General features: G+C 39.2%; 2 long non-coding RNA genes across 5 annotated transcripts in view; one reads left to right on the top strand and one right to left on the bottom strand.

Moving 5' to 3' along the window:
- The window catches only part of LOC135091528 (uncharacterized), a 22,891-nt gene extending 10,548 nt beyond the window's left edge, over positions 1–12,343 (top strand). Inside the window, exons 2-6 of one of the 2 annotated variants that reach the window (XR_010262548.1) lie at positions 6,004–6,555; positions 6,660–6,798; positions 7,343–7,513; positions 8,718–8,831; positions 12,209–12,343. This is a non-coding gene — a long non-coding RNA (uncharacterized LOC135091528). The remainder of the gene's footprint in view (positions 1–6,003; positions 6,556–6,659; positions 6,799–7,342; positions 7,514–8,717; positions 8,832–12,208) is intronic. The other variant, XR_010262547.1, reaches the window with a different exon arrangement.
- A 4,881-nt stretch (positions 12,344–17,224) lies between these two features.
- LOC135091529 (uncharacterized) overlaps positions 17,225–25,000 on the bottom strand; it is a 102,477-nt gene continuing 94,701 nt past the window's right edge. For all 3 annotated transcript variants that reach the window (XR_010262549.1, XR_010262550.1, XR_010262551.1), the window contains exons 2-5: positions 23,722–23,930; positions 18,371–18,486; positions 17,896–17,984; positions 17,225–17,351 (exon numbers count right to left, since the gene is read on the bottom strand). This is a non-coding gene — a long non-coding RNA (uncharacterized LOC135091529). The remainder of the gene's footprint in view (positions 17,352–17,895; positions 17,985–18,370; positions 18,487–23,721; positions 23,931–25,000) is intronic.

Genomic DNA, 25,000 nt, shown 5'->3' on the forward strand with positions numbered 1-25,000 from the left:
TTTTCAACATCTCGGTCCGGTAACCTTCCAGCACCTTACTCCTTCGGTCCAGTAATCTTTCAGCACCTCACTCCCTCCGTCCGTCACTCCTTCGGTCCATTCTTCCAAAAATCTCACTCCCAGGTCCAGTAACCTTCCACCTCCTCATCCTCTGTCCAATTAACCTCCTGACACCTAACCTAACTTAACTTAACCTAATCTCAATCCTTCGGTCCAGTTAACCTCCTGACACCTCACTCTTCCGGTCCACTCACCTCCACTGGCGCATTCCGATCCATTGGGTTTTCCCGTGAAGACCAGCAATCACACTTATTTCCCAGTTTAGTGTACGCCAATCAGATGCTTCGTTTGAGGCAATAGGAGCAAAGCAAATCCTTTCGTTAACCCTTTTGTTGGTCAAGGTTAATAAAAAATAAATGAGTTATGTTTTTTTCTTCTTTTCTTTTGTCTTGTAAAATCATGTAGGTCTTACTCAAATTGTATCTGCTATATTTTTTTTTTTTTTTAATGAAAGAGAAATTAGGTGAGCCAAACATCCATCTCATGAAGCTTATTGAAAGTCTTTTTATATTTCTTCCCTTTAAGATGCTACAACACTGGCCTAAGTACGTGAGTTGGCCGTAAAGGAGGCTGCTGGTATATCCACAACTACAGTAATAGGGATAAAAAAAAACTTGGCAAAGGGATGGAAGAATACGATAAACTTTTTATTGGACACAATCTTAGGATCAGCAACCAGAATAGAACAAGAAATAACGGGCTAAAGCTTGAAAAATTTAGGTTTAGGAAGGAGATAGGAAGAAGCTGGTTCTCAAATAGAGTGGTAGATGAGTGGAACGGACTCGGTAATCATGTTGTTAGTGCTAAGACATTAGGGAGCTTCAAGAGAAGATTAAAAAGGTTTATGATGGAGATGGTAGGTGGAAATAGGTAGGTATATTTCACACAGGGACAGCCACGTGTAAGCCTGGTCGCTTCTTGCAGCTTCCCTTATTTCTTATGTTCTCATGTTCTTAACTCGGTGTTGGCTGCACCCGCCCGTACAGAGGCGGCAAGGGAAACTATTTCTTGTGGCCTTCGCTGTGGGTGAAGTGAACAGACTTTCTCGCTGTGTAAAGTAAGCCATGATATTCTGTGCGTGGTAGTTGACATTGTCATTAGCAGTGCGTAGAGACTCTTTCATGCAGACTCGTCAGCTGCCTGTACATTCTTGCAAATCATAATAAAACTCCTTGGGTTATATTTCAAAACGCTTTCACCTCCTTTGACTATTTTCCAAGGGCACGAAAGCAATTAGTTGGGATAGTTTAGCTAGTTCCTGTTTTATACTGATTAACAGAAATCCTTGCAAAACTATTACTAGAATCACGTAAAAAAAATATATATATAAACAAAACAAATACTTGAAAACACCAAAAGTATCCACCACATCGTGTTGAAACTTTAGGTCACACACTGAAATCTTTGATAATACGATACGTTCTCTTATCTTTCCATCGCGTTCTCTGTCCACCCTAACGTCTTTCACTATCTCACTATCCGTAAGTAGCCATTCTGTTTCTCTCATAGTCCGCGTATGGTAAGTGTTTTTTTTTTTTATTTATTTATTTATTTTATTTTATTTATTTATTTTATTTATTTATTTATTTATTTATTTTTTTTTTTTTGTAAGAGCACGGGAATCTCTGCGGGGTCTTGATGTCTGTGGCAAGGATCTGTTTCATGACGTGTTGCTGTTTGTGAGTAGTCGTAAGTCTTTGTCTGGATAGTATGGTGGGGATGGGAGAGGATCTATTTCATGAGAGAGATAGTTGGATAGTTTGATGCATGGAAAATAAGGAGCTATACTATTATACAAAACAAAACAATGGAGTAAACCCTCAGTTAACCCCCTTTTTTTTTTTTCCTCTCCCTCTGGTCTTTTGAAGAGATGTATAATTATAATTTCCTTTTTTTGTATAATGCTATTTTAGTTAGTGGTTTTATTTCATTTTTTTGCATTACTGTTCACTTTTTGTCTCTCCTTCGGCGGCGGGAAGAATGCGAGTTCTTTCTGCGTGTTGCCGAAGTTGTGTTAACCCCTAAAAACGTATACATACAAATTTTTACGTTCGGGTAAACGTGTGCCAGCTGGAATGACTGTAGGAAAAAATAAAAATAAAATATAAAGACATGTCTTATTGATGCTAAATGATTGTCAGCTACAAAAATAAGTATTCCTTACTATTGCTAGCAAGTTTTTTGTAATAGAAAGAAATTGAAAATCTGACTGAGTCCAATGAAATTTGAAAAAAAAGTAATGTTCTGTGATTTGCTAGTATTTAGAAAAAAAAAGAAAATTAAGAGAAAAAATAGTTTCCAAAGTAAAGTAGCATAATGGTGGATGCCATATTCTGCCTGCCAAACCTTTGCTGCAAGGCAGTCATGGTGCCTGGAATGAATCAAAATGGGTGATTTTAAACGTGTGCCAATTGGAATCACTGTAGGAAGAAAATAACATAAAATAAAATGTTTTATTGATTATAAATGGTACTTTGGTACAAAAATAAGGTATTCTGGACTATTATTAGCTATGTTTTATGATAAAATACATACACCACCACCAGGCAAAGCACTGCACTCTGTGAGTGTCTCTGATGGTGGAGAGGAACCACGAGATGGAGGGGGAGGGGAGACATCGCCATAGACATTCGCTGAGGGGTTCCCGCCATCAGTGACTGATTCCAGTGTGATGTCTGGTGACCGAGACATCACAATGGGAATTTAGTATTTGACATATGTCATCCTCAGTAATTGGTCTCGTTTGTTTTGTGTCCATGACTCAAATCTACGAAAAAAAATAAACGTAGATAATGTATAAAACTAGCTTTAGTGTATGGCTCAAGTCTACTGTGCAACAAATTTTACTCAAAGTAACACTCAGAAAATTCGCACCAAATCATCTAACACAACAAAAGATATGGCAACTTTCCTTCACACTTTTTTTTTTATCCGAAAAGTTATTTAGGTATACCTGTAGCAATTGGATACACAACTACTTACCATAGTCAGAAATCTATGGGGAGCACTGCCGCACACCCTTCCCCTACGAGCGCATGTGTTACATTGTGGGTATAACCAACAAGAGTTGTCAAATACCCTTTTCTGTGGGAACACTCCCCGCGAAAATATAAAATGCGCAAGTGTGTGATTCCAACTGGCACAGGAATACTCATCTAGAGTTAAAAGTGTTGCTTCTAAAGTGGCCTTGAAACACCATCTTTCCTTTCATAGTGTTTTACCAATTAAGTTGCGTCTCTCTCTCTCTCTCTCTCTCTCTCTCTCTCTCTCTCTCTCTCTCTCTCTCTCTCTCTCTCTCTCTCTCTCTCTCTCTCTCTCTCTCTCCGATTGTATGAGAGAGAGAGAGAGAGAGAGAGAGAGAGAGAGAGAGAGAGAGAGAGAGAGAGAGAGAGAGAGAGAGATGAACAATCACAATAATTTCATGTATCATTGCCAGTCACGTCACGTTGTCAAAAGCAAAAAAAAAGTTTGAATGTTCCCTTCATAATAAATGAATAAAAAGGTCGTTTGAAAAAAAAAATAAATAAAACAATGATTAACAAATAAATATTTCACTGGAAGTATTAAAAAAAAAAGTAGAAAGGTATGTGATAATGGTAATGTTTTGCAAAGTAATATATCAGAAATGAAATATTAATAGACCATTGAGATGATAGGATATATATATATATATATATATATATATATATATATATATATATATATATATATATATATATATATATATATATATATATATATATATATATATATATATATATATATATATATATATATATATATATATATATATATATATATATATATATATATATATATATATATATATATATATATATATATATATACATATGATTTCAAAAATGAAAAAAAAGAAAAAAATCGAATAAATGTGCAGAATAAAATTAAACAGATTAAGATCGGTAGGTTGCATGAATAAAAAGAGAGAGAGGGAGAGAAAGAGAAAGAGTGAAAATGGCTGCAACCAATCACAAAACAGGACATTCAAATGCAGGCGAAACCTGCAGCGCGGGGAGCGGGAGGTAAAGAAACTTGTGTAGCGACGCGGCGCGACAAGCCGTTCAGCGCCACACTTCCGTCACGGCAAAGCGTCGAGCAAAACAGTTTGCAAGCACCCGTAACCCGCGCTGCGAAAAAAAAAAAAAAAAAAAGAAAACACGCCAAACCAACTTGAAAAAGAAAATACAAAAAAAAAAAAAAAAAATAGTGGGAGGGAAATAAGATGAAAAATTGTTAAAAAAAATTCCGAGCAGCGATGAAAAGGAATAAATAAATAAAAAAAAGTTCCATGCCAAAAGAAAAAAATGACTAAAAATAAGACGATTCGGTACTGTATGCAGTGGATTCTCTCTCTCTCTCTCTCTCTCTCTCTCTCTCTCTCTCTCTCTCTCTCTCTCTCTCTCTCTCTCTCTCTCTCTCTCTCTCTCGTTTTCATTCATGTTCTAAATGGTTGGGGTTATAATTTGCTTCCCTGATAAATTTGTATAATTCTTTATCTTATTATACACAAATTTTTATGCCTCTTGTTTTTCCTTGTGTTTATCCTATAGTGTGTGTGTGTGTGTGTGTGTGTGTGTGTGTGTGTGTGTGTGTGTGTGTGATTGAATGACAGTTGCATCATGAGGACAGACATGTACAGGGGACAAGGTACAAGAATTTACATATTGTACGTTTATGAACACACACACACACACACACACACACACACACACACACACACACACACACACGAGTCTCTCTCTCTCTCTCTCTCTCTCTCTCTCTCTCTCTCTCTCTCTCTCTCTCTCTCTCTCTCTCTCTCTCTATATATATATATATATATATATATATATATATATATATATATATATATATATATATATATATATATATATATATATATATATATATATATATATATATATATATATATATATATATATATATATATATATATATATATATATATATATATATATATATATATATATATATATATATATAAGTAAACATTTTTTTTAGAGAGTATTAGCAATGCAAGACTATAACAGTGAAAGGCTCATCCATTTGTCCATTCATGTAGATGTTTGTGAAAAAAAAAAAAATCTTGTGTTGTGGCAATACTGGGAGGACTGACGTGGTCATGTTGCAGCGTCTACCCAAATAAATAATGTTTCAGTATTGATTGGTGACATTGCATCGGGTGGATTAGGAAGGAGGGATGTTATAAAATGATATTGCAAGGTGGAAATAGCGTTGCGGTGACGTGTGAAAGAAGAGTGTTACAGGAACATACGAAATGATATTGCAAAGGCCGGCAAGGAAACGGTGTGACACAGACGGAAGTCAATCATGTTGCAGGGACGGAGAGGTGCTGCAAAGATGGGAAGGAAAGATGTTGCCAGGACAAAATAAATGATAATACATGAGAAAAACAAATACCAGAAGATATATCGGTTTTTAGCGAGGTTATCTGTTTATCTATTCACTTCTACTAATGAACTACCTGTGGAAGAACAGAATAGATACAGAGCAAGGCTCTTTCTTCGCCCAGCTCTCTTTCTGACAGCATGTCACCACGAAAAGTCAGACGAGATCATCATGTAATCCATAATATATATATATATATATATATATATATATATATATATATATATATATATATATATATATATATATATATATATATATATATATATATATATATATATATATATATATATATATATATATATATATATATACTACACTACCCTGCCACTAGTGTTGATGTTTTGCCTCTCTACATATCCGATATAAAAAAAAGCCGTTAAAAAGGACAATTAGAGGTTAGAATAATAACTTGTTAGTACATACATACTTGTTTCTCTGAAATACTTGCTTAATTTGGATTTTGAACGATCTACAGCTTTCGTGTTAACAACCGCTGGTCGTTTGTTCCAGCAAATGATGATGTAAAGGCCTGCAAGGAAGTGGTGGTGCAGGCAGCTGCCAAGAAATGATGCTACAAACACACGTGACAGACTCATGTTGCAAGGACGAGATGGTGTTGCAAAGGCGGGCGAAAGAAGGGTTTTGCAACAACAGACGAAATGGCGTTGCAAGGACGGCTGGTAAAACAGTATTGCTGCCCAAACTTCCTAAACCCACACGTGTCTCACCTTCACCTGCTGGCATTGCGATATAAGGAAAACTTTACCCTTCTGGGGACCTTATCAGACTTATCAACGCTCGCTGTGCTCCTCGAGATCTCCCTTTGAGGCCTCGGGGAAGTGGCTGGAAAAAGGGAGAAAAACGATCGAGGGATAGATATAAAAAAAAAAGAGTGGGGAGGAGGAGAGGACGTGATGCAATTTAGCGTGTAGGACAAAAAGGGCTGAGTTCAAGGGATGAGGTGGGCAAGGCTGGATATCTGATTCCTAGCGCCACCGCACGGCCCACCACCGGGACCCAAGACTCCCCCACCTGCGGGCTGGTGCCCGCTTTGTGTATTATGTATATTCATGTATATTTTTCTTTTTGTGCAATATGTATATATGTATATGTGACATAATACTCAATAAACCTTTAATAATAATAAAATCTGATTCCTATGCCAGGTGATGAAGGACACGTGGACCTGTGGATTGTGTTTATGTCAGTGTTGGGTCGCCCTCAATGGGTCTCAAGTGAGGAGGAGGATCTGTGCAGCCTCTCAGGACTCCTGCTGGGGGAAATTGCTCTGCTCGAGGGATCACGGTACGTTTCTTTATCCTGTGTGTGTGTGTGTGTGTGTGTGTCTGTCTGTCTGTCTTTCTGTCTGTCTGTCTGTGTGTGTGTCTGTCTGTCTGTCTGTCTGTCTGTCTGTCTGTGTGTGTGTGTGTGTGTGTGTGTGTGTGTGTGTGTGTGTGAGAACCCACGCGTTGTCTGGGCTGGCCTATGTGGAACTGGGACATGGGACATGGGACCCTGGGACATGGGAACTGGGACATGGGTCCCTTAGGGACATGGCTGATCATGTGTGTGGCTTTGGAAAATATTCATGGTAGGAGGGAAGAGTATTTCTGAATGTGGGTCCTTTTTGATAAGTTACATAGGTATTTAGGGATGTGCTTAAGAGAGATTAACAATATTTTTACCTCATTAACAGGAGAAACAGTCTTTGGAACCCAACAGATTCTCTGTGGCCTTGGAAAATAGTCTTAGTGAGAGAGCTGAGGGTTTGTGAATGTGGACCTAACTTGTGAGTTCAGTGTGATGCCCATAATACAACAGGAGCACTGATGTGTGTGTCCCCCTGCAGGTGATGTCACAGAGAGCAAGTAGAAGAAAACCTGGGAGACTTGCTTAACTCAGGAACAAGAGCTGCACCTCACCGGAGCTCTGCAATGTGTGGCAGCGACTGCAGGAATCAACACTCGGGTTTGTCAGCACACAGTCACAGCAACCTTGTTCATCAGACTGTTGGTGAAAGGTGATCAGTGTGAAAGAGGTCAGGATGTGTGTGTGTGTGTGTGTGTGTGTGTGTTTACCTAGTTGTCATGTACAGGATGGGGGCTATGGTGGTGGTGTCCCGTCTTTGTGTCTGGTGGTGTCTGACACGGCCATAAATAACCACATCATCTCTGCAAACATGCACGCACACACACACACACACACACACACACACACACACACACACACACACACACACACACAGTACTTTCTCATCAGTCCATTCATGCAGCTACTGGTGTGTGGGGAAAGGTGGCATGTATGTCTTGTGATGGAGTTGAATAATAGTGTTTTGTTGTCTTGAAAAATTTCATTCAGTTTAAAATTCCTGCTGCAACAATTGCTGTGCCTACTTTGCAACAGTTTCATGAGTGAATATGTACATCACATCAGCAATGAAGCATCAAGCTTTTAGAGTTTGTTTGCAACAGTCATGCATGAATTGTCCTGATGAAATAGCTGTACAACAGCTATTTCATCTGGACATCAGGTAGCAGGTGATTGTGAGTAGTGCCATCCAGCCAACACCTGGGCTGTGTCTCTGCCTGTCACACCCGCACTGTGAAGGAGTGCACAGAGGTGGTCTGGGGAGCCACAGTAGTATTTGTGACATTGGGCCCTCTCAGGTTTTATTGTGCCATTGTCTCACCTCTTGCTTTAGCAGCCTGGAGTGGAGATTGATAGGGTTTTCAAGAGTGTTTTCATGATTCTAGTGGTAGTTGTAACATTGTTAACCTCTTGTTTGTCCAAGGCCTCATTCGTGAGTGTTTCATTCTTGGCTGTTAGTTTTAGCAAGCTGTAGCAGAGGTCAGCAGGAGTTTGAAGCCTCCGATGAGGACAAAGCACTTAAGAACGTGAACCTCCGCCCCACCATGTCTCCCTCATGTGTGTGCATGTGTGTGTGTGTGTGAGAGAGAGAGAGAGGAGACCTTCACCACTCTAATGTGTGTCCCGTAGTGCAGTGAAGTATTTAATGGGACTCCTTATGCGTGTGTGTGTGATGGAAGGCTCTTTGATGTGAGTGTGTCCCATTGAATTGTGGAATGCAGTTCTTTCTTTTCTCTCTGTGTTAGAGGACTCATGCTGCACACTATCAAGTCCCAGGACATTGTGTAATGAAACTGCCTCTTCTTCTAAGCATTGTCAGTTTCCTCACTACTCTTATTACACTGTTTCTCCTTCAGATTCCACAGACCGACTGGGAGACACACAATGTCAGTGCCACCGCACAGGGAGTGAGGCCCAAGAGGAGGAAGAGGAGCATTCAAGAGACATCAGCTGGCCAGCAGTCCATTCAGGTGTGCCTTTCATTACATCATTATTTGTCCATAGTTTCCCTTCTGGGGTTGGACAGACCATGAGTATCTCCCACTTGCAGCTGTAGACAATTTCTTCCTTATTGTTAAGTGTTATCATGCCTTCCTCCACACACCATCTCAAGGTCTTCCCAGTGGTTTCCTTCCAAGTACTCTGATGCTCTCTTCAGTTAGTGGCCCTGATTTGTAAGTGCCAGGAAGACTGTATGGATAAGGCAGACCACAAACTTTCTGCTAGATGTGGAGTGGTGAATGGCAGCAAAAATACTGGCAGCATCTGATTCTTTGCACCAAAATAGTGTTCTTGTTAACAGATTTATTCACTGCCCACTCATTCACTCATCTCTGAAGGAGTGAACAGTGTGCACTGAAGTAAGCATTGCAACTGGTGTGTGTGTGTGTGTGTGTGTGTGTGTGTGTGTTTCTGGTGATGGAGTTTAATAACAGGGTTTTGTCATCTTGAAAGATTTCATAAAAGTACTGAATCTGATTTGGAATTCATGTTGCAATAAAAACTCTCCCTCCTTTGCAACAATTTCACAAGTGTATACAGGAAGTGAAGGATGAAGCATGAAGGTTTTAGGCCAAAATGAACTGACAGCAATCAGGAATGATGCGTCCAGCAAAACCTGGCAACACAGCAGTGATGTGCATGCTGGTATGTCAGGTCAGGGGTGAAGTGTTTGGATTATGGGCTAAAATGGCTTGTTTATACATGAATATCTTTCACAGTGGAGGAGCCAGGGTGTGTATGTGTGTGTGTGTTAGGGGTGTTTGGGTGAATATCTTTCACACTGGAGGAGCCAGGGGGTGTGTGTGTGTGTGTGTTAGGGGTGTTTGGGTGTTGATAGGCTTGTGTGTGTTTTCATGTTTATCATTCATTTTAGTTGTTCTTCACTCTTTCATCCTCTCTGCCATTCATTTAATATATTTTTCATTATTAGTGTAGTCTTTGCCTCTGTCACCTCTATTTATCCAGCCCTTCCTTGTCTCTACATATCTAGCCCTTCTTTGCCTCTATCACCTCTTGTCTAATATTTATCCAGCCCTTCTTTGTCTCTGTATATCTAGTCCATTGCTTCTATCACCTCTTCTGTCTAGTATTTATCCAGTCCTTCACTTCCTGCCTTTAGTTAGCATACACTCCTCACCTCTTCTGCTGTCTATATTCACCCAGTCCTTCCATCCACATACCACAGGAATCTAAACTAACACACAGTTCACAGTATTCTTCCTTTTATTAACCCCTCACTGTATTTCCAGAGTGAATACTTCCCAGACCATCCAGTCACCTGCACTTTTTGGGAAATATTCATGAACTCTTGCCTAAACAGAAAATGTTGCAAAATTTCTCACAGGGACTGATCAGGTTCCTCTCCTAGGCATGGAGAGAGAGAGAGAGAGAGAGAGAGAGAGAGAGAGAGAGAGAGAGAGAGAGAGAGAGAGAGAGAGAGAGAGAATTTTTCTTTTATTTCTTTACCTTTTCTATCTTTCTCTCTCTCCTCTATCTTCTCTCATTTCTTTTTTTTTCTTCCTCTTCTATTATCCTTGTTCTTCTCTCATGTCCTCTTCCTTCTTTGTCCTCTCTCATGTCCTCTTCCTTCTTTGTCTCTCTCTCCTCTCTCTCTCTCTCTCTCTCTCTCTCTCTCTCTCTCTCTCTCTCTCTCTCTCTCCTCTCTCTCTCTCTCTCTCTCTCCTCTCTCTCTCTCTCTCTCTCTTCCTTCCTTATTATCATCTATCTTCTCCTCTTCCTTCCTTTCTATCACTTCTGAAAACAATGAAAATATTAATTAATACATTTTGAACATAATAATTATTATTAATAATAATAGTAATTAATTCTCTCACAAACAGTAACATTCTCTCTCTCTCTCTCTCTCTCTAATGTGAAAGGCTGTGGAGAGTGACTGTGGGTTCATCAACATACGGTGGGGGACATACTGGTGTGTGTGTGTGTGTGTGTGTGTGTGTGTGTGTGTGCGCGCAATACTCCATCTCTCTCTCTCTCTCTCTCTCTCTCTCTCTCTCCTCTCTCTCTCTCTCTCTCTCTCTTTTACTAAACCCCTTCTTTTACCCACACATACTCAAAAACCCCGTCTCACTACTCACTCAAACTGATTCTCTTTGACACAAACACACACCCAGGCTCCCAAGTTTGATAATCCAAAGGCCAGCCAGACGACAGCTTCCTTCCAGCATGCCACTTGCATTGCCCAACTTGACCTGCCATTATACAAGCTGAAACAGGCCATACAGTTGAGAGAAGAGTGTCAGGGTATGTTTAGGGGTGTTGAGGGGTCAGGGGAGTGTTGGGGGGGGCTCAGGGAGAGGCTATGAGAGGATTAATAATTGATCTGTTGTGTTGTGTGTTTGATTTGGGCTCCGGTTTTTGGTAGTTCTTGTGTGTGTGTGTGTGAGAGAGAGAGAGAGAGAGAGAGAGAGAGAGAGGAGAGAGAAGGAGAGAGAGAGGAGAGAGGAGAGAGAGAGAGGTGTGTGTGTGTGTGTGTGTGTGTGTGTGTGTTTTGCAAAGATAGAACCTTAGAATGTTCCTATTAAGTGTTGTTACTACTACTACTATTGTTGCTACTTTCAACTAGTACTTCATTACTAGTAAACTAGTAAATTACTACTATTACATTATTTCTGTCAATTTTTTCATCTTTCAGGAGTGGATGGCAGGAGTCAGAGAGAGAGAGAAATAGGGGTTGTGTGTGTGTGTGTGTGTGTGTGTGTGTGTGTGTGTGTGTGTTGCAAAGACAGAACCTTAGAATGTTCCTATTAAGTGTTTTTACTACTACTAGTATTGTTTGCTACTTTGTGAACTAGTACTTCCACAACCACTATAATACCACCACTACCACCACCACCACAACCACAACTACTACTACTACTACTACTACTACTACTACTAATAATAATAATAATAATAATAATAATAATAATAATAATAATAATAATAATAATAATGCTGTGACCAGCCAGGAGGAAGTGCCTGTAAAGAAATTTTTTTTAAATAATATACCAATGAATGGAAAATATTTATAATAGTTTATGATTATTATTATTTTATTATTATTATTATTATTATTATTATTAATTATTATTATTATATTATTTATGTATATTTTTAGTCTTGTAACAAAAAATGAAATAATAAAAAAAGTTAACTTGTATTATTAAAAAAAGTTAACTTGTATTATTACCACAATATAAAAATATATATTATATATTTATTGATTTATTTAATGAACAATTTCTAATTTTATTTTTGGCTTATAATATTAATATAATGCAATGGAAATATTTTTAATACTTTCACAGTGAATCACATTATTTCTGTCAATTTTTGCATCTTTCAGGAGTGGATGGCAGGAGTCAGTAATCAATAGTATCTGGCTAGGCATATGTTGCACCAGTATGCTTGAACAGCTTTGTACTAGAAATTCATGATGCTGGGTGTGTGCAGTGCGTCACCTGAGAGTTCACGGCTCACTGAGATTATTGCCTAGGGGCCTCCCTCCTGTCTAAAACACCATACTGTGCTGCAGATGTGACCCAACTTTTTGGTTATACTGAATGCAAACAGTACACACACACAAACACAAACACACACACATACAAACATGTGCAGCCAAGGTGGGAGGACATAAGGGTAGCAGCTCCATGACTCTGGTGAGCCAGTTGAAGCATGGAGAGCTTGAGTAAATAATGTTTCAGTCTCCATCATGAAACAGTAAGAAAAGGTAGAAGTGATGTTAAAAGTAGAGAGGAAGAGAAAAGTAAAAGGGGAAAACAGAGGTGAATCAAGGTTAACTTTGTGCCGAGTGATGGGTCGGTGGCAGAAAAAAACAAAAGTGAAAATTATGTGATGAGTTAGATCTACAGAACATTGGACAAAATAGATACAAGTTATGAAAAAGAGGCAGAAAAAATAAAGAAGGGAGGAGCAGTGATGTTTTTAGCTAAGAAAAGCTTGACAGTGGTTGAAAAAGAATGTGGCAATGGACTGGCAGAGGCATTAAAAACTGGAATGGAAATTATACAAGGCAGAAAGAGACAATTCATGGTGACTGACATACCACCCACAACCAATGCCTGGTCAAGTGAAGAATGTGAAGCAATGATAAAAGACACAAAGAACTGGCAAGAGAAAATACCAAGTGGTGATAAAGTGGTTATGGATGGAGACTTGTGTAAGGAGGTGTGCTGGGAAGAGTGATGCACTCAGGGAACAGAGTCATCTTGGGGGAATAAATTATTACAGCTGGCAATGGACAATGTATTAACACAATGGATAAAAGTGATATAAGATTTGGAAAAGATGGAAAAACATTGAGACTAAATGTATTTAGCAAAGGAACCACAAGGAATTGAGAGTGTTCAGAGAGAGCATCTGATAGCCAAAAATGACTGCGCTACCATGGAATTCAACATAAATGAGGAAATAGAGGGTAAATGGAATGAAGAACACCAAGCTTGGAGATTAAACTACAGTGGGGCAGACTTTGACAACATGAAGTTTTTCAAGAAGAGAGATGGGATGTGTTCCATAAGGCCACAGGGGTCCAAGAAAGTGGCACAAGTTTCTTAAAATATACTGAGGAGAAAAGAAGTTTGTGTCTAAATGGCAGACAAAAAGTTGGTAAGAGTGGTTTGATAAAAAAGATGTGAAGTAGCAAGGAGGATAAAAGATGATTCAAGGAAAAAGTGGAGGAAAAATATAAGAATTAACTTATGGAATAATTACAAACAAGCAAGATATGATTATATGAAAATCCAGAGAGATGAACTAAGGCAGTTTTGAAAAAGATGTACAGTAAAATCCCTCTTATCCGGCATCAACGGGACCGCCGACATGCCGGATACTTGAATATTGCCGGATACTTGAATAGAAGTGAAATTATGTCCACAATCATCACCCTACACTCACGCATCTTACCATAACAAAGATCAGCTGGTCTTAATCAGCAGCTGATCTGATCAGCTGCTTAAGTGTAAGCACGACACGCTTCCTCTTTTCTACAACTTTAGGTATGATGAAGGTGTCAGGCAATAAACAGTGCACACGAGGGACTGAGTCACTGAGTAAACACAGTGCAGTGGGCCGCGGGTGGTGTGAAGCAGTGCGCTCTGGTGGTGAGGGGACAAAGTATGGCTCGCGCGGGAATTTTAATTGATTTATGAGTACACATTGATTTTTTATTGATTTTAAGGCTCGGGGAAAAATGTGCCGGATACTTGAAGCTGCCAGATACTCGAATGCCGGATGAGAGGGATTTTACTGTAATAGACAGGTGTAAGCATCAGCCTGAACTCTTCTACAGACATGTCAATGGTAAACTGAAAAGCAAAGGGAGTGAGCATAGAAAAACTAAGGATGGATGGAGTGGTATACAAGGACCCCAAGGAGATGACGGAAGGGAAAAATAAGAGCTTCAAGGAAGTTTTTACAAAGGAAAAGGAATTCATAAGGTCACTGCATGTACAGGAAAAGAGAAAAATGGAGGAATTTCAAGTAACAATACAGGAAATTAATGAGACCATCAAAACTTTAGTTGTAAGAAAGATCTAGAACTGGACGGAGTGTCAGGATGGGTATTGAAAGAGTGCAGTAACCAGCGTAAAAATAAAATACATTCCATCAAGTGTACCTCTATTAGATCCACAGGATTGGAAGAGCTAACCTCATGCCCATATTTAAAGGAGACACACAAGACCCACTAAATTACAAACCAGTTTTCCTGATGAGTGTGGTACCAAAAAGGATAATAAAAGGAAAGGATAAAAAAAAAAAAATAAAATAAAATAAAAATAAAAAATATGGACCAAATTTTTGGAAGATAAAATTTTTAACAAGTTGTCAATTTAGTTTTAGCAAGGAGAGATCTTGTCTCACCAATCTGTTGTGTTATTATTCAAGAGTGTTTGATATAATACAGGAGAGAGAGGGAAAGATGGTTGGGCAGGCTGCATTTACCTAGACTGAAGAAAAGCTTTTAATAAGGTACCACTTAAAAGACTTCTATGGAAACTGGAGAAGGTAAGTGATGTATGAAAGACAATGGAGAGAGAGAGAGAGAGAGAGAGAGAGAGAGAGAGAGAGAGAGAGAGAGAGAGAGAGAGAGAGAGAGAGAGAGAGAGAGAGAGAATGAGAATGTGAATGGTAGTAAGGGACCAGACATCAGTGTGGAGCCCGATATTAAGTGTGGTTCCCCAAGGGTGGGTGTATGTACCATATTTGATGGCTTATGAAATGCACCTCTTTTCCAAAATAAGAGTCAAAAAATGAGCCTGCATCTTATTAGGTGAAGGTTAAGCTTTGGGACAGTGGCCCTTAAATAATACCTCAAACATCTTAACACATGTAAACAGTGATGACCACTTCTACACCACAAAAACAGTGGTACGCTAAGATCAAAGCTTTGTGTGGCTTACAAAAGCACACTTCATCTCTTCCTTGCACCTCACACCTTCCTGCTAATCTCGCGGCTCAGGAGATGAACAATCACTTTGCTGCTATCTGTCAAACCTTTCCTCCCCTCCACACCACTCCGCTTCCTGCCTATCTGCCCGCTCCCTCCCCTCCACACACTGTCCAGGCGATGGATGTTTTTAAGAGAATACTTAAATTTAAACCAAGATCCACCACACCCACTGACCTTCCTATAAAAATTTACAAGGAATTTGCTGTAGAGCTAGCAACACCGCTATGCTCCATAATAAACGCCTCACTCTCCCAACACTCTTGCCCCGCGGACTGGAAGACATCTTATGTCACTCCCATCCCCAAAACTTCCAGTCCTCAGTCACTCAATGACCTCAGGCCAGTCTCTATCACCCCCATCCCTAGCCTTATTTGTGAAGATTTTGTATATGACTGGGCATACACCAAAATTTGTAACACCGTGGATATCAGACAATTCGGAAATATTAAAGCCACCTCCACCTCACATTACCTGACCAGCTTCCTTGAATTCATCCACAGCCACCTGGACAAGCGAAACACCTCTCTAGCTGTTGCTTTTGTGGACTTCAAAAATGCCTTTGATCTTGTTGATCACACTGTTGTCATCAGCAAGGCAGTAAGTCTGGGTCTCCCTCCTAATCTGATAGCGTGGCTAGCCGACTTCCTCACAGGGAGACGTCAGGCCGTTCGCTATCAGGGCTCTGTCTCTAATTTCCAACAGCTGACATGTGGAGTCCCCCAGGGGACCAAGATGGGTCCTCTATGCTTCCTCCTCCTCATCAACGACGCCCTCACCGACACCCCCCATCGCTGGAAGTATGTGGACGACTGCACCGTGGGCGTCCCAGTTTCCACCAAGAACCTGGACTACTCGCCACTGCAAGCAATTCTGGAGCGACTGCAGACGTGGACAGAGGAGAGTGGGATGACCATCAACCACAGCAAAACTGTGGTGATGCATTTCTGTACCTCCTCTGTACCAGTGCCCCCCTCCCCGGCTCACAGTGGGCCCTCACCCCCTCCAGGTGGTCCAATGTGCCAAGCTTCTCGGAGTCACGGTGGACGACCAGCTGACCTGGAAGCAGCATGTCGCCAGCACCGTGAGATCAGCTACCTACAGGCTGTACATGCTGCGCAGACTCAGGTCGCTGGGGACGCCGACAGATGAGTTAAGGGGGGTGTACCTTACCTTCATCATCCCCAAACTCATGTACGCCTCCCCAGCGTGGTCCTCCTCCCTCATACACACTCAACAGCTACAGCTAGAGAGTGTGCAGAAAAGGGCGTGCAGGGTCATCCTTGGCCCTGCATACACCACCTATGAAGAAGCCCTGACCACCCTGAGTCTGTCCAGAATATCCACCAGGCACCGAGAGGCTCTGGAGAAGTTTGGGAGGGGACTAATGCATCATCCGCGTCTCAGAAACATGTTGCCGCCCGACGCGCCTCGCCCTGTCCGTGCCACCAGACACCACAACAAAATAACGCCCCTGAAGGCGCCGCGCACGGACCGGTACAGACTCAGTGCGATTCCCACCATGGTGCGAGCCATCAATCAATAGTATTTCCCTCCTAGATTAGACTTACCTTTAGGATTAATGTTAAGTTTTTCCCCTTAGGATTAATGTTAAGTTTTTCCCCATCCCCTATGTACATTTTCAGTTTGTCAACTGCCTAAATAATAAACCGTTTATTATTATTATTATTATTATTATTAAAACAACTCTCTTTTGCAAGGTAACAATGTAAAACAGGTAGCACTTAATGGTAATTCACACAAAATAACACCAATCAGGAAGAAATTACCTGACGACGCTTATGTTGCATGTACCAAAACAAACTCGCAGTGGGTCACACACCAAACTTGGCGACACGAAAGATTCACTGCGTTCCTTAGTGTGATCCTTGAGGTAAGACACACCTTCATACAACTAAAATTGTGCCTATCCTCTAACAATCTTCCCTTGCATACATGTCCAACAAAACTCAAAAAGGTGAAGAGAGCATAATGAGGCAGGGCAGCTCGTGGTGACGGTCTGCAATGAATATTTCAAATAAAAATATGTTGTAGAGAACAAGGAAAATCTATTTTCACACATCCTTACGCTTTGAAAATGTACTAAAATATTACAACTAGAATTACGTGCAGAATGATGATGAAAAATATGATGTACAAACTTCATTAGCCCTCTGGGCTCTTAGTGTCACTGCCTATGCCATATATGTTTACATCTCACAGCAGGATTGGTCTCAGCACCAGTGTTGGCAGGTCCTAGCAAATATTAAGGCTTTTAAATGTACAATATTGGGATCTAATAAGGATATGAATAGTACATATGAGAGGGCTTCAAATGTCAGGTGAAACCCTTCACTTCATATTCAGACCTTAAACCTGCTTATTTATTTATTTATTTTTTTTCAATGCCTGCCTAAACTGAGGTGCGTCTTATATAAGCCCATGCATTTTGTAAGTCGTCAAATATGGTAATGATGCAATCAATGAAAACAGTGACACAGACGATGGATATAACAAGAAATAACAGTGGAAGTGTTGCAAACAGGCCACAACCAATAACTTGCCTCATCTCATGAACACGTGGACAATTTCATTCAGACTAGTAAGGTTGCTGTTCACTCCCACCAGCACTGAGGTGCCCACCACTGTGTATCTGAGAGATGAGGAATACAGCTCATTAGAAAACTGCTACTACTACTACTACTACTACTACTACTACTACTACTACTAATAATAATAATAATAATAATAATAATAATAATAATAATAATAAAAGAGGTGTACAATATGCACTTTCATTCTTTCTAATGGCACACAGGTTGAGTTACTGGTGACACACAGGTTGAGTTACTGGTGTTTTTGAAGTGTGTTTTCATAACAGTAATGATCTCTATACCAGACAAGTCCCACACATTCAAACTCTTATCCCCCATCAGCCCCTGGTGGAAAGAGTCTTGTGGACCACCCTACTACACCCCAGGAGCTTAGGCACACCACAGCTGGCCACACACACCCACAGCAAGGCCCCACAGCACTCACTGGTTCTCCGTGGTGACAAACTTGACGAGCACACTGCCTTCTGCCTCCCACCCCGGGCCTCTGCTCTGCCATGCTGCTGCTGCTGCTGCTGCAAATGCTGCTGCAGCTCCTCACCTCTGGTGGAAAGGTGTGCATCAGTTTAAGATGAAGGCTGGTCTATTGTGATGGAGAAAGGAGATGAACAAGAGTAGAAAAGAGGGAAAGAAAAGTAAAGATGAAGAGAAAGTCAGGCTGGTTTAGGTTGTTAGGTTAGCTTAGGTCAGGTTAAGTAAAGTTAGGTCAGGTTAGATAAGGTGAACAATCAAGTGCAACAAAGTTATAAGTACGGTGAAGGAGATATAATTATCACACAATTATTGAGTATTACATTATTTTCAAACTGTAATGAAATTTGTGTGGTATGAACAGCTTTGCTGACTTGTAAGTAAAGACAGCCTGCATCACCATACACCATAAGCCGGCCCTGAATCGTGCTGCCTCTTCACCACTATTACAACATTCAGTAAATTTTCAGCCTCCCTACACACTCCACTTGGCAGATGAAACTGTGGTGCATATTCACCGGTCTCATGGCAAAAAAAAGACATTGTTCTTAAAGAAATACTATGTTTACCATCACAAACTGTTCCCTCCTGAGATATTAATTTTTATCAGATTTACCACGAAGGTAGGTTAAGTAAGGTTAGGTTTAATTAGGTTAGGTTTAGTTAGGTTTAATTATGTTTCATTAGGTTTGGTTTGGTTTGGTTAGGTTTAATTAAGTTAGGTCAGGTCTAGTTAATGTTTTTTCGATGAATTTCAGTGTGTGTGTGTGTGTGTGTGTGTGTGTGTGTGTGTGTGTGTGTGTGTGTGTGTGTGTGTGTGTGTGTGTGTGACATGTAAGAAAAAAAGTTACCTGTGACAGAAATGGTTACTAGATTCACTCAGAACACATCAAAGTCTACCAGAAAAATGTAGCCTGGTCCAAAAATATTAGATGGGTGAAAAAAATACAGATTTGCCAAAACTATTTCTTTCTGATAAGTTTTGATGTGTTTTTTACATAATGTGGCTTCACTTTGTCACAAATCACTTTTTTTCATTTTTACCCCCACCACTATAAGAAACAGTATTTTTCTTATTTAGGAGGGACAATGGCCAAAGGGCAACAAAAACCTAATGAAAAAAAAGTCCAATGAGATGCCAGTCCCCAAATAGGGTCTGAAGCAGTGGTAAAAAATTGAAGGATGTGTCTTGAAACCTCCCTCTTAAAGGAGTTCAAGTCATAGGAAGTGGAAATACAAAAGCAGGAAGGGAGTTCTAGAGTTTCCCAGAGAAAGGGCTGAATGACTGGGAATACTGGTTAACTCCTGCAGCAGAGAGGTGGACAGAATAGGGGTGAGAGAAAAAAGTCTTGTGCAGAGAAGCCGTGGGAGGAAAGGCATGCAGTTTGCAAGATCAGAAGAGCAATTAGCATGAAAATAGCAGTAGAATGCTAGAGATGCAACACTGTGGTGATGAGAGAGAGGCAGTCAGTCAGAGGAGAGGAGTTGATGAGACAAAAAAGCTTTTGATTCCACGATGTCTAACAGAGCAGTATGAATGGAACCTTCCCAGACATGTGAAGCAAAAACTGACTGGAAACTCATCAAAACACATCAAAACTTACCAGAAAGGAATAGTATGATGGTTGTAAACACCATTAGTTACCTTACCAACACTGTGCACCTCACAGTTTCTACCACTCACTCATATGACTGATACATTCCTAATCTGACCAGGCCAAATTTAACTTACCTAACCTAACCCTCAGTGATGGTATTACAGTTAATTTGCAAGGCATACATGGGGTTAAAAAAAACTCCAGCTCCAGCCAATGAGACCACGAAAGTAGAAGTGAATTTAGGATAATGTTGAAATAAAGATCTTCTCCGAGGCTAATGCTCACTGTACCTGCAGTGTTATGGTTGATCATTGTGATGCTCTAGGCAAACTTACACATGCTATACAAAATAAGAAAATTGGATGCTGTGACAATGCTGGGAATTGACGCACCCTTGCGTGTCACAGACAGGCAGGCATTGATCTATCCGGTGAAGGTGTGTTTGTCCATGCGTGCATGTCACGTCCATTGCACAAGTGCAAAATTAGTCATGGTGATTGGTTCTTTTGTTTGGAAATACAGCTATTGGCCAATTAAAAAATACAGAATTAATTTAGCCAATCACAGCATCTTATGTCATCCTGTGGAGGGAGAAACCACTCAATTTGAAATATTTGAATTAGTTTGAGGAAAATGTGTGTGTGTGTGTGTGTGTGTGTGTGTGTGTGTGTGTGTGTGTGTGTGTGTGTGTGTGTGTGTGTGTGTGTGTGTGTGTGTGTGTGTGTGTTGGCAGTGGGTGGCGCCTCACCTGTTTCCAGCACACTGCTAGGTTTTACGAAGATAAATAAAGTAAAGGCTTCAAATTAATTTCTTAGCTCTGACAGGTTAGGTTAATTTGGTTAGGTTAGATTAGTTTACTTAGGTTGGTTAGGTTACATTAGTTTAGTTTAGTTTAGTTTAGTTTAGTTTAGTTTAGCTTAGTTTAGTTTAGTTTAGTTAGGTTAGTTTGGTTAGGTTAACTTAGTTTTGTTAGGTTAAGTTAGTTTGGTTAAATTAGGTTAGTTTCATTAAGCTGGGTTAGGTGGTGGTGGTGACAGCTGGCTGGTTGGTGGCCAGGGGCAAGGGACAGGCAGCCAGCCAGCCAGTCTCCTCTCTTTGGCACACAGCCAGGGAGTGTTGCTGATGTGTCACTTAATTATGAGGACACAACAATTTATTTCTTGTAAATTTTGGTAAGTTTTGTATTAATCTTTTTGTTTTTACAGAAAAACTTTAGTTTCTAATGAGGGTCGAGTGGGGTAATAAATGAAAAAAAAACTAATGATTTGCAGGAAAAACAACAAGCAGATTGATACAGAACAAGCCAAAGACTACCAGAAAAAAAAAAAATAAATAAATGTTTCATCAGTAAACCAACAGGCTATCTTTATCTCAATAATCCCCAAACAAATAAACATATATAAACTATTACTGGAATCAATGTCTCACATTTATTATTACCACAAACATTTATTTTTTTGGGCCAGACTGATTACACTATTTAATAAAATTTCACTTTTGTCTTGTTCTTGGCCCCAAATCATAATTTGATCCTAAAACTTTGCTTTTGTGGTTAGAACAATTAATTAACATTTTTGCCTTATTTAATTACAGTCTTCTTCTTCTTCCTCTTCTTCTTTCGGCTGCTCCCATTTAGGGGTCGCCACAGCGGATCACTGTTATTTCATTACAGTCTAGGTTATTATTGGTTTTCATGTCAGGTAAAGACCTCTGCAAAATCTCAATTGCTCATCTAATTGCTTTTGAAATGTTGCAAATAGATTAAAACAATAAGAGAAAGAATATGAAGTGTTCTAAAGATTTTTAATTTTAATAAGATCATTCTTGAACTGACCAGATCTAGCAAGAAATTTCTCATATTTAGAAGAATTTGCTTATATTTCAAAAATCTCAAATCTTCCACAATGTTTTATCAGACACTTTTAGAAGTCTCTATAACATTTTAGAAGATTCTATTCAATATAAACATTTCCAGAATATTCTAAAACTTTCTAGAATACAGTAGAAATATGTAGAAGTACCAAGAATCTTCTAGAATCTACAAGAAATTTTTTTTTTAATGATTCAGAATATTCTAAAGCATGTTCAAGAATATTCTAGAAAGATTGAGAACATTCTGGAACACATTCTAGAAAGACTAAGAATGTTCTTGACAATATTAAAGTAGGGGCTTGCAGACCAGACCACCAATCAATTCTGCTTTGGTTCCCTGAGAAGACACATCACAAGAGGTGAAATGGCATCAAGAGGCTGCAATCATTCTCCAGATGCATTCTGCTACATATGTGCTCAATTCATCAAGACAAGAGCAAAGAAGTTCTCTGTGACAGCATCTGGAAAAATATATGAAGCTTACAAAGCATATTTTGCCGTGCCAGTTGGGGACCAAGGCAAGACCTGGGCACCTCATTTTGCTTGTGAGCATTGTAAGAGAGCACCAGAAGGTAAAATAGCTGTTAGTTTTCAAGAGTAAAATCCAATTAGTAATAAAAATAAAATAAGTTTAACAGAAACTCATACTGCTGTTCTTTTCCAGGATGGTATAGAGGGGAAAACACAGCCATGAAATTTGCTATTTCTAGAATATGGCGTGAACTGATCACTCAACTGACTGGTGTTTCTGCATGGTGGATCCTTCCAAAAGGTTTTGTTTCCTTCACTACACATCAAACTGGGTGTCATGAAACAGTTTGTTACAGATCTTGACAAGGAGTCTGTTGCCTTCGAACATCTTCATGACTTTTTTCTTAAGCTTTCAGAGGCAAAGGTGAGACAGGTATCTTCACTGGACCACAAGTAAGGAAAATTATGGAGTGCTCTGAACTTCTACAGAAGCTAAAAGAAAAGGAGAAAAAAGCTTGGGAGTGTTTCATTGCTGTAGTACAGAGCTTTCTTGGCAACAACAAGGCTGATAACTATATGGAACTGGTTGAAGCTTTAGTGGAAAGTTATGATGAGATGGGCTACAGAATGTCCTTGAAGGTCCATATCCTAAATGCTCACATTGACAACTTCAAGGAGAATATGGGAGCATATTCAGAGGAACAAGGGGAGCGCTTCCACCAAGATATAATGAACTTTGAACACAAATGTCAGGAATCCTTCAGTGGAAACATGATGGGAGACAACATCTGGGCCCTCATATGTGAAAGTGTTTTGTTGCATTCATGCAAATCAAGAAAAGTTTTTTTTTTTTTATCCTAAAACCTTGTTTCAGATGTTTTGAAATAATTTTTTTGTATCATTTGAATTTTTTTTGTTCATAATATGATAAAAACGGTGAAATTTAACTATTTTGGCGCAAAAATCTGTAAAAGCCACAAAAGAAAAGTTTCACAAAAATAATGGACATTTTCTATTGTTTCGCACTGAAAAGAGTTGGAAAAGAACACTTGGTTGTCAAAGACAAAAATCGTGTTACATAGTGTGCGAGTCATCCTGGTGTGTGCCACGCGTCCAGGCACGCTGGAGTGAGCCTGGCCTGGCCGCGGCTCTTCACCCCTGCAGGAAAAAAAAAAAAAAAAAAAAAAAAAAGAATCGGGAATATTGAAATTACACACAACGTACACATAAAGAACACAGCATTCCACAAAACCACACACAAAAAAAAAATAAAATAAATAAATAAACAGAAAACACGAAAATAAAACAATTAAAAAATCCTCAAGGTCTGACCATCACCCCAAACAGCTGATCCCTGTCATCTCACCTTTTTGCTTGTATCTCCGTTATTACTCCTCCCCCGCTGCTCTCTCCCGCATAGCACTTGGGTGAGGAAGTCAGCAAAGCGCGATAGTGGGGTGAAGTTCCAAGGCGCAGCGCGTCAGCAGTGAGGAGCAAAAAATGTGAAGCACAGTGCCGGATCGCTCGCTGGCAGGAAGGTTCGGCAACTTTCTTTCATCTCGTCTCACACAGGGCCTGTTTTTTAATAGTTTATTATATATATATATATATATATATATATATATATATATATATATATATATATATATATATATATATATATATATATATATATATATATATATATATATATATTATAGTTTTATTAGTTTAAAATGTACATATTTGGTATAAATTTCTTTATTTCGGCTTCTATATTGCATGTTTATTCATATCAACTTTAGCATTAAGCTATTTTTATATCTAATTTATTTATCTTATTAGTTTTAAAATGCTTTGGATAGCTGGGAAAGCTTTGTTAGTTTTTAGATATTTCCTTATCTATCTTGGCTCCTCAGCTTTATTTCTTTATTGTTTATCTCATATTTCATACGATTTTGATGCCTCGCTTACTTATCTTGTTAGTTTAAAATTATTTGCTAGTTCTCATGGCTTATTTAATTATTTTGGCTTCATCTTATATCTGCCTTAATTCCTTTTTCTTTTATTTATTTTCGTATATCAAAATAGCATCAAAATGGGCGGATTAATACTGTCAAATCTCCGAATGTGTATTTGCAAATGTCAACAATTATTGTGTCATCTATCGAAAGATGAAATGATGATAATAATAATAATAAAAAAAAAATTGTAATAATGATAATAGTAGTAGTAGTAGTAGTAGTAGTAGTAGTAGTAGTAGTAGTAGTAGTAGTAGTAGAAATAATAATAGAAATAATAATAATAATAATAATAATAATAATAATAATAATAATAATAATAATAGTAATAATAATAATAATAATAATAATAATAATAATAATAATAATAATAATAATAAATGGTTATCTGTCTGTCTCTCTGTCTGTCTGTCTGTCTATCTATCTGTTTGTCTGTCTGAGCGCCTGTCCGATTAATTAAGGAAAGACAGGAGGCGCGACACGCATTTCGTCAAAGTTTCGTAACAGCGGAGCAAATCAGCAAGTGTTGGTGTTGTGGCTGGGAGGCCAGGCGAGGCGAGGCAGGTGGCAGCTGTGTGTGTGTGTTGAGGGCTGGTGTGTGGGTGTGGTCCTCATCTTCACTTTCCTCTTTTTGTAGCCTTTGCC

Source organism: Scylla paramamosain, chromosome 37 (assembly GCF_035594125.1).
Source record: "Scylla paramamosain isolate STU-SP2022 chromosome 37, ASM3559412v1, whole genome shotgun sequence".
NCBI lineage: Eukaryota > Metazoa > Arthropoda > Malacostraca > Decapoda > Portunidae > Scylla > Scylla paramamosain.